Raw genomic sequence first — 16,304 nt, 5'->3', positions numbered from 1 at the left:
AGAAATCATGTCACATAAGTACATTCTAAAGGGGCCCCATATGTCTTTGGGTCTACGTGCAGCTGGCCGGGTGAGGACAAATTGTTCCTCTGATTTGTTTACATATGTTAGTTCCCGAAGGAAGTGTTTCATGTTCGGTGGTCCAGTACTTTTCCAATTTTGAAAAATGTATTTTTTGGCCACTGCACATGAGATGTTAAACAGTCTCCTGATCTTTTCGGAGCACTTGCCTATATCGCCAAATAGGTATTTCTGTGGGGTTAGTACAGGGGGCACCAGTGTCATTTCTTCTAACATCTCCGCCACCTCCCTCCAGAAGCCCGCCACCACCGGGCACTCCCAGTACATGTGTAATGCTCCAGCCTGGGGTGCTCTACATTTAGGGCATTCACCCGACCCATCCATCGTGAATTTGGCTATTTTAGCCCGAGTGTAATGTAGCCTATTCAAAATTTTAAACTGAATTAAACGTAGACCAGCATTTAAGGTGAGCAAGCAATATCTTTCCCATGTTTTATCATCAAGGGGGGTATGTAGATCCCTCTCCCACTTGTCTTTAACCAAGTTTGTCGTAGGGGTATGTGCCTGGAACTCCATGTATAGTATGGAAATCCCAAGGCTGTCTTTGGCAGTTACCAGCTGTGTGCAAGGATGTGTAAGGGGCTCAACAGTAGCCATTTTGAAGGAAGGACATTGTTTATCCAATCCCCCCACTTCGTTACCATATACAGATATAGCACCTGTATCAAAGTTACCTTCCTAGAACCAATAGAATTGCCTGCCAGATTTTAAGCATTACACGTCAGTGATGATGAGTTTTTAGTATAAATTATGTGTTTATTAAATTGGAGTTGAAGCGAGAAGGAAGATCGAGCGATTGCTGATATTCATAAACTCCCCATTTTTTTGTACTTGTCATTAAATGGACTCCCGTTGCCAAACTATCGAGTTGTCATTATTGATTTGATGTGAGAGTATTAATCTGCATCCCCATTCATCTCGAGGGTGCTGCTACTCATCTTAAAGTGCTGTTGGGGCACACCCATCTCTATGGGCCGGCTGGGGTCCTAGTGCACACTTGGTAGCAGAGATAGATGGTTATCGATTAGGTAAGACACCCATTGAACTCTAGGTCCTCTGCAATATCACAAGTCCTTTGCCATCCGGCTAAGTAGACCGAGAGGCTCCCCATAGATACTTGTTAGTATTAAGTGTAAAACCTGCAGGTTGAGATCTAAAGGAACCTGTGCTTTCTCCCACGAACCCCTTCCCACTTCTACGAGCAGCTGACCGGACGAAAAGCAGGGAGAGGCAGTAATGAAGGCGGTGATCCCGAGCATCCAGAGAGGAAAAAATGCGAACGGTGAGTGAAAAAGACTAAATATTTTGGCAAACAGTTGCATGCCTTAGAACAAGTAAGGGAATGTAACAGAGGGAAGTGGGACACAAATAACATCAGAGTAAGAGTAGAATGTATATATATTTAAGAGGAAATAAATATTGACTCGAGGGTGTCCGAGCAATAGATAAAGGTACCGGGAGGATTCCCGAGCATAGAGGATACCGGGAGGTTACCCGAGCAGAGAGAGGATACCAGGAGGATACTTGAGCAGAGAGAGGATACGCCCAGATACCTACGCTTTAATATAGCACTCCTGAAAAGAAAGGGCGCAATAGAAAACCATAATCGATGAAAGAAGCTATCTGAAAGGGATGGGCTTAAATTACATGTCGGGATAATGATAGGGGCATGAGATTTGTGTAGCCGGCCGGAGTCTGTCTAGTCTGTTATGTCTGCTTATGTTTTTTTTTCTCCGACGTCACGAGGTAAAAAAAAAATTGGGGGAAACAGCATAAAAATTACGCAATTGTATAGCTAGGATGTTGTATGACATGAATTGATGGTTGTTTGAAAAAGTAAAAAATACTTTTTTGTGAAAAAACGGGATTGGAGCTTGCGACGATTGATGCTCGCTCATATTGCTGATTGTGTTTAAGAAACGTAAAATGTAACCAAGTGTTGTATGAGGAGAAGATAAATAAAGTTAAGCATGGAAGACATTACACTGTTAGTGCATTTGTGCAAACAGTTGTCAAAACATGCACCTGAGCTGAAGTAGTACAGTGCAGAATGGGTTAAAGGGACCGCCCACAAAATGTTCATGCCATGGCCCAAGGGTGGTTCGCTTTCTAAAACGGTCCTGCAACACATGACTACATATTTGCACGCCACATACACTGGAAAAAGTTAGATAAACGCCTAGCTAGTTTAGAGCTTTGGAAGATGTAACAAGAGGATAAGGAGGAGGAGCCGCCGTTCGATTGGATACTTAACATATGCACATAGGGGGGGTGAAACGCCTTCCTCGCCACCCGCCCTGTCAAACAAAAAGCGAAGCCAGTAAAGACTAGGGATTATATCCATTGAGAGAACTTAAAGCAGCCACAGGATATAGCAACCCAGCATATGAGTCACCTATGCAAAGTAGTGACGAAAACCCAGACAAAGACAGAGATAGAGATAGAGACATCCCCTCCAAAGTCCCGAGGGACAAAGAGAGGCGCGAGAAAGAAAAAGGAGATCAAGCACAAGCAAGTACATTTCCAGATACAAGTAGAGAGGGAAAGAGATGGAAAGGAGATGAGGACAGAACTGATGAGATGGCATACACACAGAACGAATGGAAGGTAGGTCAGATTCTATTGAAACTCAACGGTAAAGGCATTGAGGATGTGAGACAAAAGGGAGAGTCAGACGATTCAAAGCGAAATTAGAAGGAAAAGGATTGAGAGATGAAAGAATTAGGAAAAAGATAGAGACGAGAACAGCTGTATCACGAAGAGCAAGAAAGGAAACGCGATCAAAAGCCAACAGCAGCTAATGATCAGGAGAGGCAAGAACAACGAAGAATAGAGGAAGAGGAACAAAAGAGAAGGGAGAAGAGAATAAAAAGATGAAGGGATGAGGAAATACGAAGGGCAAATGAACGTAGAGATGCAAAGAAGCAGGAAGAAGATAGGGTCAGAGAGGAAACGCAGAGAGTTCGATGACATAGAACGTAAGCGAAGACAGAGAGCACGGAATCTTGAATATCTGGAGAGGTTAAAATACCTGATCCAGTAGTAGACTGGCAGGACATAAAAGAATTTTTCCTGAGTACGAGCCAGTACCAGGTACGTCTAGGGCAAATATTGAAGATGACTTCTACACCAGAAACATCAAAGAAACGATCGATAGAATATATGATGAAATGGGGCTAGAACAGGTACCCCAAGGGAGAGGAGAGGACTAGCGTCTTGAGAGCACTCAGTTGTAGGACACTGAGGACGCCTCCAGAAGTAGCAGAATTAGAGAGCTGCCCCTAAATAGGATTGAGGAAGATGAGGGCAGTTACACGAGTTGGGCACAGACAATATCAGACGCAGAGAGAGAAGAATATGACGAAAAGGAAGACGAGAGAAGGCGCAAAAAGCGCTTCTCCCGAGTAAAAGGAATAAGATGGTCAGATTCTAGCGAGTCTGCACCTAAGGCATCAGAGTCAGCCACACAATCGAACCGACACAAAGGAGTATCTTACGGTCAGAGGGGGGTGTCTCCGCCACCCTATGTGAGCCAACTAAGGACAATGCCAGGTAGACGGCACTGCAGGACTATTACCCCTGCAGTGGATAGAATAATGATGAGGGAGGAAAAGAAGTGTAATTTATTACAATTTCTGTTGCTCGAAAAAGGAGGAACAAGGCCACAGTATATACGCTGGCCACACATGGATCGAGAGAATCTGAAAAATAACCTTCCAATGTTACCACCGGGAGCCAGAAAATGGATACATGAGCTAGAATAAATGACCGGGAGGGAACACGTTACCTATAGGGGTTATCAAGGGTCTTTTAATCGCCATAGTTGGTGATAGAGGCAACGATGTGTGGACACGAGCAGGTTATCCTTGCATGACTACAGTTAATACTGCGCACGCTGGCGCTCCATCTAACAATTGCAGAGCTGCGGTATGGAAAGCACTACGATTGCTATACCTGGATACTTCTGACATGGGAGCTATAATGACACGCAAAATGAAGGAATCAGAAATCCTTTGCTTTACATTCAGAATTTCCAAGACGCATGGATGCTGGAAACGCTGGAATCTTGGGGGAAATCTATACCCGTGTTTTACCATATATTATGCCAAGGGCTGCCAGATCAGGTACAGAAGCAGCTCTAGAAATTGGTAGGAATCGAGGCCAAACCATGGTCTGAAATACAGTTGACCATAGCTCACTATTGCAGGCTACTGCAAGAGAAGAATCGCAAAAAGATGCTGCACGAAAAGCTGAAGAGGGAAAATTAGTGCAGAAAAAAATTGTCAAAATATGCCATTGAAGGGGCAAAGCTAACTAGCACAGACGGATCGAACATACAGCAGGTCAATAATCAACAGCAGGTTAATCAGGGCAGTAATGGGTTTTACCCCAGAGGGAGTGGCTTTCGAGGAAGAGGCTGGCAGAATAATCAGGGAGGTTTCCAAGGTAATCAGGGGGTTTTCAAAACATGCAAAATGGCAATCAGAATATGTCAATTGGGCAAATAATCAGACCACCGCCAGTAATGGGTTTTACCCCAGAGGGAGTGGCTTTCGAGGAAGAGGCTGGCAGAATAATCAGGGAGGTTTCCAAGGTAATCAGGGGGTTTTCAAAACATGCAAAATGGCAATCAGAATATGTCAATTGGGCAAATAATCAGACCACCGCCTACATGTTGGACGTGTGGGATGACAGGGCATCTAGCACGCACATGCAGAAGTCAAGGAATGGTGCACAACGATCAAGGAACTAGAACAGGAATGGTGAATCCACCTGTGTTTTTACAGCAGGGTGGAAATGGAGTTGCACAAAATTACACAGTGCAACAGCAAGCACCAGAAGCACAGCAAAGCTTGCAAGCTCAGAACTTGATGCATTTTCCACAAGGACAGTCTCAACAGTCGCTGATGCAACTGTCACAGACAACATGTGCAGGACAGGCATTGAATTCTGGAATGAGCACCAACACTGGTAATGGAGGAAGTCCATTCACACAGCATGGGACAAAGTTGTATATGGATTAGGACAGCTCACTGGTAAACCTGATTTGTTACCTCAGGGGTACTGTGAGTCTCCTTTGATTTTGAACAGAGTCCTACAGATGGCCTTAAGCAATATTGCATTAGAGAGTGTTGTCTTGCAATATGTGGACGACATCTTAATTTGCGGCACGACAGAGGAAACGTGCAGACAATTCTTTTCAGCTATTGACTATTGGGTGAAAAAGGATATAAAGTTGACAAAGAAGTTACAATACTGTCAACAAGAAGTGCTGTACATAGGCCAGCTGATATCACATGAGGGGAAAAGGGTTACCCCTGAAAGAGCTGAAGCCATATTGAACACAGCCAAGCCACACACGAAAAAACAGATGCATAGTTTTCTAGGAATATGCAATTATGTCAGGGCATGGGTCTTTGACTAAAGCTCATATACCAAGCCCTTGTTGCAAGCCCTAAAGGCGGCACAGGGGACGAAAGAAAAAATTTAATGGACTGACACCATGGAAGAAGGATTTATCGAACTAAAAAGAGCCATTTGCACGGCACCAGTTTTAGGAATTCCAAATTATGCAGAGGAAATCTACCCGTTTTCACACACGAATGGCAGTGTTATGACAGCAGTACTCACACACAGAACCACATTGGGGTACAAACCCCTGGCATACTACAGTGGGAATTTGGATCTAGTGATGAAGGGTCACTTCCCGTGCGAACAAAGTTTAGCTGCCGCAGCGTTCGCCATAGAGAAGGCTACAGCTATTGTGATGGGATGCTCAATGACGTTATTCGTCGAGCACACACTATTTGCCATTGTAGAGAAACCAAAAGGCAGATTAACATCTCAGAGAGCTTCTACATATGAAGTAATCATTTCAAATCCATCGATTGAGATAATTCGATGTAAAATAGTGAACCCAGCTATGTTTATAGCAGAACCAGTCACTGAAGGAGAGCCGATCCATGACTGCACAAATTATGAAGAATTTTATTTTGACATTCCCAGAGTGAAAGAAAATGCCTTGGCAGAAGGGGAAATTCGAGTACTTATTAGTGCACGATTACCATCTCATTACTCAGCACAGGCTGCAGAATTATTGGCATTGATACTCGCACTCGAGAATCACGCAGACCAGGATGTGACGATGTACAGTGACTCCGCCTATGTGACATCAACAGTGCACGCAGGCTTAGACCCTCCGAGCGGACGGTACAACATTGCAGCACGCAGCCCTATTGGACAGACTGATTAAGGCACTACAGTTCCCAGTGGGCATAGCGGTCGTGACATGTGCCGTCCACACCAGGGACAGATTTTATTTCACGAAGAAATCAAGCAGCAGACACAGAAGCCAAGCGGGTGTCGACGAAAGACTAAGTCATAATGGATGTGTAAATAACTGATGTGCATGAGAGAATGATTGCTGCACGAAGTGAACCTGACAGTTATAACAACATGGAGAAAACCCAATTAATGGAACTCCAAGGGGAGGCACCACAGGAGGAGAAAAATCTTTGGAAGTGGCGAGGGTGTTCTTTAAACCCCTCCGAAAGCTTGTCGTGACAAGACAGCACTGGTAAACCGCTGATGCCTATAGCCCTATTGAAGATAGCACTGGAACAATTGCATTATCCAGCACACATGACTAAAGAAAATCTAGCAGCAACGCTTGATGAAGACTGGTTTATACCGAACTTAGCAGAGCACATTGCATTTTTATGGTGAACTGTATGATCTACAAACAGTTCACTACTGGGCACACACTACGAGTAATTAGAGGAGTCATCCCAAGGCCCAATGGACCTTTTCAGCACTTGCATGTTGATTATGTCGATATGATTCAAGTATGTAACGGGTACAGGTACCCAATTGTTGTGGTGTGTCCATTCTCTAGATGGATAGAAGCAGGTCCATGTACACACCCAGACTCTACCTGTGTGGCCACATTTCTAGTAAGGGAGGTTTTTCCCAGATGGGGAGTATGTGAGGTCATGAGATCAGATAATGGGCCTCAATTTGTTAATGCAGTCCTTGAACAGATTAGCTTGTTGCACAAGTTATCTTCGGCGTATCATCCTCAAGATAACAGGATATGTGAGAAGCGCAACGGCTTGTTAAAGGAAAGGATAGCCAAGTTGAAGATTACTCTAAAAAAGGGATGGCTACTCTGCCTTCCATTGGCACTGTATGCGCTCAGAAACCAGCCTGGTTCTGACCATCACCTTACGCCGCCCTATGCTGTTTTTCACTTCCATCGTTAACACATCCTTCATGGAAGCCGTTATTCCTGTCCCATTTTATCACCAAATCTGCCTTTGCGCTCAGGATTGAGGCTGGGGGTGGGGGGGTATACCGATTGTGTTGTTTCTCCTACCTGCAAAGGAACAGTCACTTAAGAGCCAGAACTCAGTAGGAATATCCATGCGCTATTTGTATGAAGGCCCTAATGAAAGGTTCACAACCATTTGTGAGCAACTAGCATAGATTAAGGTTCTAGATTGCAGTCCTGCTGGTCTCAGGATAAAATGCACTACAAGATGATTTTATGAAAAAAGAAAAATATTATAAATGCCACATAGAAACCCAGTAAGATAGGCATTATAAACGAAACAACAAAAACTGAGACATGTGAATGTAAAATTGTAAAATTACTTATTTCAATGAATGCACACTTAACTTTAAAAAAAATTGAAAAGAGAGTTCTTGCATATAGTCACACCAGTTTCTGTACAAATCCTATCTAACTGGTAACTCCTAGGCTGTGTTTCTAAATCATTCTCATCTGTGCCAAGGTGTCCTTTCTAGATGGCCCGTTAGCCAAGATTGTATGCAGTACCCTTTGGGTGCATTACAACAACCCTGACCTCCTGGCAATAGGAACCCAACCTTTGGTATAAGTCTGCACTACACAGGTTGGTAGCGTGAGTGAGCAGCTAGGCTTATCTCAAGAGGGGTCAAGGTGAGCTTTAGAGGAGTTACACAAAGATTCACAGTGAAAATTATTCAAATAAACTCTTACATACAGGTTTTCTTGAAAATACCCATTTGGGATGACACACAGGTACTACCTACACCCTCAGGTGTCTTCAATAGTTAGGGTCCTATAGCCATTAATGTATTACTGTTGCATTTAGAATATTATTGGGAGTAGTGTTAAAGAGAAGAGAGTTCAGAATAAAACAAGTATTCACACAGTTATTCTTAAGTAGATAAGTACTTTCAACACAACCCTTCAATGCAAAGTGATTTAACCCTTTCCTGGAGGGAAGGCAAAACACATAACATAACACAAACACATAAGCAGATGAGAGAAGAATCATTCAGGGAGCCAGGCCAGCTAGCAAAAGTCAAGGTGAACTGAAGCTCTTCTTGCAGGTAAGAAGAATGTCTTTTTCCAATGATTAAAAAAGTATTGGTAGAATAGAAGCAATCGAAGTAGAGCCACAAGCTAATTAGGCTTGTGAGGTAAAGAAGCTGCAATCAACTCTACACGTGCAACCAAGCAAGTCTCCCACGAGAACAAGTGGCTACACAAGAGGTAAGTTCTCTTACACTCTACAGTGCCTTTAGTTTGAAGAAAAAGTGCAACATATGACTTCTATTCCTGTGCAGCTCTGCAGATCTCGTTGTTCCTGGGCCTCAGTCGTGGGGACAAGAGGGAGGACGTCTGGAGACTCCTTGTAACGCTCACCTGGTATCCACGGGGACGTCACTCAGCCTGTTCTGACCTCTTACGACCTCGAACCCTTCCCTGGCGTCTACTCGACTGGAGACTGGGCCTGAAACACAGGATTGGTAAAGTTTAACTCCCTATTGTCTGTGTGATTGAACCCCTTCTTCCCCGGGGTCCAACCCTTCCCTTTGATCCACAGCTCACCTTGTTTTCTTGGAAATGGTGCTCTCCGTCCTACTTTCAGCGCAGGGGTGCGTTGATTGGTGCGGGCTCGTGCTGCCTAGTCACTTCACTGGCAAGAGTCCAACAGCTAAGTATAATGAGTCTTTTGAACAGTTCTCTAACTTCGTTCCTTTCCTTCTTTAGATGATGGCCGCAGTCCGGGGATGGCGATGTGCTGCTGAGATGAGTAGCGCTGAAGGTTAGTGAGAGCACTATGTGACCCTTTCGTATTTGTATTGAACATAGTTCTTTTTCTGTGTCTTTTAGGTGCCGCGACGTTTTCAGCGTGGATGCCGATTATGATGAAGAAATGCGGTGAGTAAGCGCGGTATGCAGCGCCTCTAGAGGTTTCCACGCTAACCTGGAGTGTCTTTTCCCTCTTGCAGATTGATGAGAAGTTCTGGAGACAGAGTTACCCCAAAGCGGCTGGTATTCAGATAAGCGTTTGAAGCTCGTACAGTATTTAAAAATAGGCGAAGATTTGCTGAATGCTTACTAATGCCTTTTTTCTGTTCTTTTCCCTTTTCCTTAGGAAGCAGCGTGCCGGGATAGGAATGACACTGCCGAAGATGCCCGCAGAACAGAAGGAGCGAGGAATGATGGGCAGAAGCGCTGCAAGGTAAGGCTGTTCCTAACGGTGTTCTTGTTCTTGCAGGAGCTGAGCGCAGAAGAAAGATGCAGGCCTACTGGAGACCGATCCGAACACGGTGAGTGTCATGCTGCAGGTGCAGAAAACGCAAAACATGTTTCTCAGCCTGGGCGTGGCTTAAATAGTCTCTGGGTATCCCAGGTGTCTCTGGGCTGAACCACACACAAAAGACTAGACTGTACATGCAGTTCTGGGAACCAAACTATGTGGGGGCATCCATCTTGTCCCCATCAATGCACTACAAGTCCAATCCCCAATGTTATCCTATGGGAGTGAGTGAGTCTGGTGCCACAAGCTCCAAGTCTGACTCCAAGTGGGTCTTTGGAGGGATGCAGAGTCCCTTGAGGGCCATGTAGGTGATCATGGCCTGGCTCCAACCTGATATCTTGGAGGGCTGGGGACATGTGGGGCAGGAATCATGACACTCCTGCACTGCAATGGAAAGTCACTGCTCTAAACCGGCAAACTTCAAACAAGTGGCTGTTCGGTGTTTCAGCTCCACGCGTCTACCGCAAATAGCAACAATACGGTTTCTGGCTGTCGAGATGGGCTTTCCTTGCTCATGGAGTCCTGCACTCCGTTGAGGGGGCTCAGATACGGTCAGTCGTGCTTCCTGGGAGTCCTGAGGATCTTACTGGAGCTCTTGGCCAGCTTAAAAGCAACGCACACTAACTGGTGTTCCTCTGCCTGGCTATCCGGTTCCAGCAGCGACTGCAGTGGACACCCGCAAAGCTTTGAGAGGATGTCCAGGTGGCTTACTTTGGAGTTGATTGGTCCCACCAACTCCAAAGGGGAGAAGTCGTCCTTGCAGGGGCTTCTCTGTCAATACAAATTTGGAGTTTCAGCACAGCAGTAGGGTTTCACCGGGCAAACCATCGGTCCAGGAGTTGCAGCAGGCACCCTCTTCAAGTTCTTCTTCAGATTCCTTTGTCCAGTGGTCGACTCTGCCTTCCAAGCCAAAAAGCCTCGCCTTTTATGCAGCTTGCTCCCATTCATTCCAGCATTGCTGTCAGTCACCCAGCAGGGTGGCTGTCCTTGCTGGACAGGCAGCCGGCCAATCACCTAAGAGTGCATTCCTGTCTCCTAGGAGACTAAGCACAGGGAGTTGCGGGCACCTCCCTTGCTTCCTGCCCCCACCAGACACCCTGGAGCCAGAGGAGGGCTTCACGCATGAATCCCGCCAAAGGCAAAATGAACAAAGGGGCCAAACCTGGTTTAGCGCGTGTTAGGCAAAGTTTGTATGCAGTACCCTCTGGGACCACTACACACAACTAGGACTACAGGTGTAAGCAAAACCAACCTTTGGTATAAGTCTGTACCACACAGTGTTTGGTAGCGAGCTGAGCAGCCAGGCGTATCTCAACAGTGAATGTGAGCTTGTGAGCGTTACACAAAGGTCTATAATTACAAATATTCAGACAGACACTTCTACTCAAGGTTTCTTGGTAAAACAATTCTTAATTTATGACACAGTCAGAAAACATTCACTCGAAGGAGGCAATCAATATCACACAGAAATATACTACAGTACTTTGCACTATTAGGTTCTGAGACATTTAACCTACGTTGAAGTAGGTACACAATGGCATTCAGAGCACTGAAGTGAGAGCAAAAAAGCATAAGTTAATAAAACAAATAAGAGTTACTCTTCAACAGTGCAAATAGTTTGAGTTCACCAGAGGTGTCGATTCAATGCAATAGGTAGGCCAAAGTCAATCGACTAGTGTCTTGTATAGGTAAAAATTGTTCTGGTATTTAAACAGAAAAGTCTTTGCCACGGTTCTCAGAAGTAGTTCACGGAAGAAAGGTTAATATTTCGGGTCACAAGCCGACTAGGCCTGCAAGATGCCAAAGTTGTACGCACTTTCGCAGTGAGAGGTAAGTTCTCTCGGTCGGGTTTTCACAGTACCTTGTATAGAAGAAAAATATGCAGCTGAAGACTTCTGTTCCTGGCAGTTCCTGCAGATCTCGCTGTTCCTGAGCCTCAGTCATGGGGACAAGAGGGAGGACGTCGGGGGACTCCTGTACTGCACAGGGACTGGTCACAAAGCTGGCAAACTGGCAAATCTTTGGTTCCGGTAGCTGTCTTAGAGCGCACAAACTGGTTTCCTAATCCCTGGCTATTCGGTTTCCTGCAGCACTCAGCGGAAAATACAACTAGCTCCGAGAATGCTGTCCAGTTGGCTTACAAGTTGATTGGTCCCACCAACTCAAACGGAGAAGTCGTCCTTTAAGGGCTTGTCTGTAGAGATGAACTTGGATATTCTAACCTGCAGCAGGGCTTTACCGGGCAACCCAACGGTCCAGGAGTTGCAGCAGCCGTCCTCTCCAAGCTTGTCTTTGGTCCTTTCGCTCCAGTGGTCGACTGCCTTCCAAGCCAAGAGACTCGCCTTTTATTCAGTTCTCTCCCATTCATTCCAGCCTAGCTGTCACTCACCCAGCAGGGTGGCTGTCCTGGCCGGACAGTCAGCCAGCCAATCAACACAGAGTGCATTTGGGTCTCCTAGGAGACTAAGCACAGGGAGTTTCGGGCACCTCTCTCCCTTCCTGCCCACCCAGACACTCGGGCGGCAGAGGCGGTCTTCACTCCTGAAGCCCGCCAAAGGCGAATGAACAAAGGAACCAAAACTGGTTTGGCACGCAAAGCAAAACTCTAGAAGGACCACTCCACAAAGAAATGGCGAAAAAAGAAGACCGGGACCTGTTTTTACAGAGGGGGCTCAGGCGTCATCTTGAAAAACATGGCTACCGTGATTTAACGCTACCAGTGTTCGCGGTCGGGAAAAATCATGGTAGTTCCTTGTAAAACTGCTGACACCAGCCATTCTGAGAGAAAATGGTAGGATTTGACTGCTACATGAGTTTCTAGACATAGGGGATACTAGGTAACCCCTCCAGCACTCTATTGTAAGATAGGGTGTGCTGGGTCTAGGAATTTAAAAAGACTAGTAAAGTCAATTTCACTTCACTTACTCTGGGAAACAGAAGTTTATCCCAGAGAAGGTATTTAAACCTTGGGAAAACCTGAAAGGTTTCCCTGTGTCACTGCACTAAGGGTGCTGTGGGACACAAATGAAAAAGACTGCCTATGGAGTTGGTTAGACTCCATAATTCAAAAAGAAACAAAGCACAGAAATCAATTAGAATTAAAAATACAAAGTCCCAAAGTTCAGCAGAAGAGCTTAAGGTCCCTAAGGTAGAGAGGAATTAGCACATTTTTGAGAATTCTCCCCAACACCCTGACACAGCCCTTTCCATTCTCCACTCTGCCATATCTGATACTCTCAATGTTCTTGCCCCCGTCATGAGGATCTGCTTGAAGCCCAAAGCCAAGTGCAGCTGCTGGTATGACTCAGACCTCGTCACCCCAATCGCAAGTGCAGGGTGGCTGAGAGGAAATTACGTGCTTTTGGTACATCCTCTGACAAACCGCTTGCTTCAAAGGCAATACCGGCTCTCTGTCCTCACCAAGAAGAGAGCTCACTCCCAAGCCCGCATCTCTGTGGTATCTATCAAGTCAGCTGAACTCTTTAAAATCTGCAAGGAACTGGCCCATCCTGCTGCAGTCTCTACCTCTCCTGTCCCTTCCCAGGCCCTCTGCACGGCACTGGCTTCTCATTTCATCTCTAAAACTCAGGACATCCTATCCTCTCTCTCCTCCTCTCCCCTTCCTCCCTCTACTCCCTGCTCTTCCTCTGGCCCTTCTTCGGTCACATCTCTTCCCTCCTTCTCTGCCTTTCCCCTGTTCTCCCCGGACAGGGTTTGTAGACAAGTCCGATCTATGAAAGTCTCATCAAAACAGGTTCATCCTTGAACCTGCATCAAGGACCACATTGACTCCCTGGCTCCTACTCTGGCCGACTTCTGCAACCACTCCTTCACCACTGGAGTCTTCCCCTCCCCCCCTGAACCACTCCCTTGTTCACCCTCTTCTTAAGAAACCCTCTGCCGACCCTTCCTGCCCAGCTAACTATCGCCCAATCTCCATCACTCCTTTCCTGGGCAAAATCCTGGAAAAGCTGGCCATCTCCGAGCTCAATCTTCACACTGAATCTGTTGCTTGTCTCCATGATCCTCAGCTTGGCTTCAGAGCTGCCAGAAGCTCGGAAACATCTGTGAAGACCTGCTCTCCAACCTCGATTCCAACACCCCCTGTGTCCTCACCTTACTTGATCTCTCTTCTGCCTTTGACGCGGTCAACCATGCCATCCTGCTCAACCATCTCTGTGATAACCTGGGTATCACCGGTCAGGCCCTAGCATGGCTGACTTCTTTTCTCTCTGATCGACCCTCCCAGGTTCAATTTTGGTCCTTCCTCTCCTCCATCTCTACCTGTGGTGTTCCCCAGGGGTCTAACCTCTCTCCCTGGCTGCTCAAACAATACCTAGCACTTCTTGCCCACCGCATTGCCACGCTCTGCCCCAACTTCCAGTGCTATGCGGATGACACTCCGCTCATTTTCAGGCAACCTTCAGCCACCTCTTATCCCTCTCTCATGTCTGACTGTCTGCCATCGAGGAGTGGTATGCCACCAATTATCTCTACCTTAATGAGATTCTCCTCAATGGCACACCCGCTCCCTCCTTTGCCGTCACTCTCTGGCCAGCCTCTCTTGGCCCTCTTCCTGCTCCCACCTGTGAGGCTAAAAACCTCGGGGTCATAGAGTCCACACACTCCCTCTCTCTTCACATCTCTGACATCTCTAAGAAGTCACACTACCAGCTGCATCTCCTCAGAGGTACTCTTCCTTTCCTCTCCTTCCCCCCAGAAGCTCACTGTCTCCAGAGCTCTGGTTATCTCTAGGCTGGCCTACTGCACCAGCCTCTTTCTAAATCTGCCTGCTTCTACTCTCTGCCCTCTGCAACTCATCCAGAACAGGACTGCGAGACTTGTCCTTGGCCTCAAGCCCAGGGATCGTATCTCTCCAGGACTGAAATCTCTGCACTGCCTCCCAGTGGCTGCAAGGATTAAGTTAAAAACCTTCTGCATTGTCCACAAGGCCTTTCGGGGCCTGGAGACTCAATACATTCAACTCTCTCTTCCTAAATATCTTCCCTCTCGAGCTCTTCGCTCATCCGCCTCAAACTCCCTCAGAGTCAGTCGCTTCTCCAAGCACCGAGTTGGTGGTAGATCTCTTTCTTCGGCTGGGACTTCCCTCTGGAACAGCCTTCCTGCTTCTTTGAAACTTGAGGAGAATCATCCTTTCTCTTTGCTTCTGCTTTTTCTCCTGCTCTCCCCTGCTGAATTTCCTGGCTGAAACTGCACTGGTTACCTAGCCACCCTCTGATCTCGGGCCCAGGTCCCCTCCCCCCTGCCGGTTGCACACCTGCACTGCCTTCCTGGCAACCCCCGCACTTGGGGACTGTTTTCTGTATCGCTACAGTCCCACCACCAGCACTTGACACCAGATGTCTGCACTTGCTCTTGCCACCAGCTGGCCATACTTTCACTTATTGTTTATTTATTCTTTTATCCGATGTACTGCACTGTCCCTTCACCCTTGCCCCCGCACTTTCCCCTTTCCCCCTTCCCATGCACTTGCGCGATCTGAATGACACCTGGCCTAGTAGGATCGTTGTCTTTGTCTTCCCTCTGTTCCCCCTCCCTTGCCTCGTTGCGCCTTGAAGCACTTCTGTATAGGCGCATTATAAATGCCATATCATACATCAAGGACGACTTCTCCCCTTGAGTTGGTGGGACCAATCAACTCCAAAGTAAGCCCGTCTGGACATCCTCTCAGAGCTGGCTGTACTTCCACTGCTGCTGCTGCTGGAACCGAAGTGCCAGGGAGAGGAACACCAGATTGTGTGCGTTGCTTTTAAGTCAGACCCAAGCGCCAGGAAGATCCTCCAGACTTCCCTGAAGGACTGACCAAGGGTGAGCCACCTCAACAGAGTGCTAGACTCCAGATGCGAGGAAAGTCAAGAGTGGTATCCGAGAACAGCGGTGTTGCCATTTGCAGTCAGACGCGAGGAGCTGAAACACCGAAGGACTGCTGATTTGAAGTTTGCCCATGGCTGCCGCTGACCTTCCCATTGCAGAGCAAGAGTCCCCAGACGTCCTACCTCTTGTCCCCACGACTGAGGCTCAGGAACAACGGGATCTGCAGAGCTGTACAGGAATAGAAGCAAGCTGGAACCATTTCTTCTAACCAAAGGTACTGTAAAGTCTAAGAGAACTTACCTCTGGTTGTGGAGCCTTACTTACAGTTGAGACCCGCCTTGGTTACCTTGCTGAGTTGCTATTACTTTGCCCCTCACAAGCCTCCCAGCTTGTGGCCCTTCAAGTGTTCCATTTTTTTCTACAAACATTTCTAAGAAACATTGTGCAAGTCGCGTTGCCTACCTGCAAAGAAGATCTTCAGCTCCCCTAGACATTGTGCAATTAACGTTGGCTGTCCTGGCTCCCTAAGAGGCTCTTCTTACCTTTCACTCTATGTTTTATCTTTTCCCCAGGGAAGGGTTAAACCTTTTTGACATTGAAGGTTTTGAAAAGTACTTACCTGTTTGTGAATTATTTATTAACCTTTGTTTTATTCCTCTCTTCTATCTTTTACACCAAACTCAGTATTGATCTAAACCTACTAGTGATAAATCAATGTCCACAGTGTCCTAGCTATTTATGTAAGTCGAGGGTGTAGGAAGTGTCTGTGTGCAATCCCCAATGGGTATCATCGAA

General features: G+C 46.6%; 1 protein-coding gene across 6 annotated transcripts in view; it reads right to left on the bottom strand.

The window, feature by feature from the left end:
- The window catches only part of NINL (ninein like), a 1,017,292-nt gene that overhangs the window by 503,880 nt on the left and 497,108 nt on the right, over nucleotides 1-16,304 (bottom strand). The window lies entirely within an intron of this gene.

The sequence above is a fragment of the Ambystoma mexicanum genome, chromosome 4q (genome assembly GCF_040938575.1).
Source record: "Ambystoma mexicanum isolate Mex_15411 chromosome 4q, UKY_AmexF1_1, whole genome shotgun sequence".
Classification (NCBI taxonomy): Eukaryota; Metazoa; Chordata; class Amphibia; order Caudata; family Ambystomatidae; genus Ambystoma; species Ambystoma mexicanum.
The sequence above is the reverse complement of the archived record's forward strand: the minus strand, read 5'-3'. Positions and strand labels throughout refer to the sequence as shown.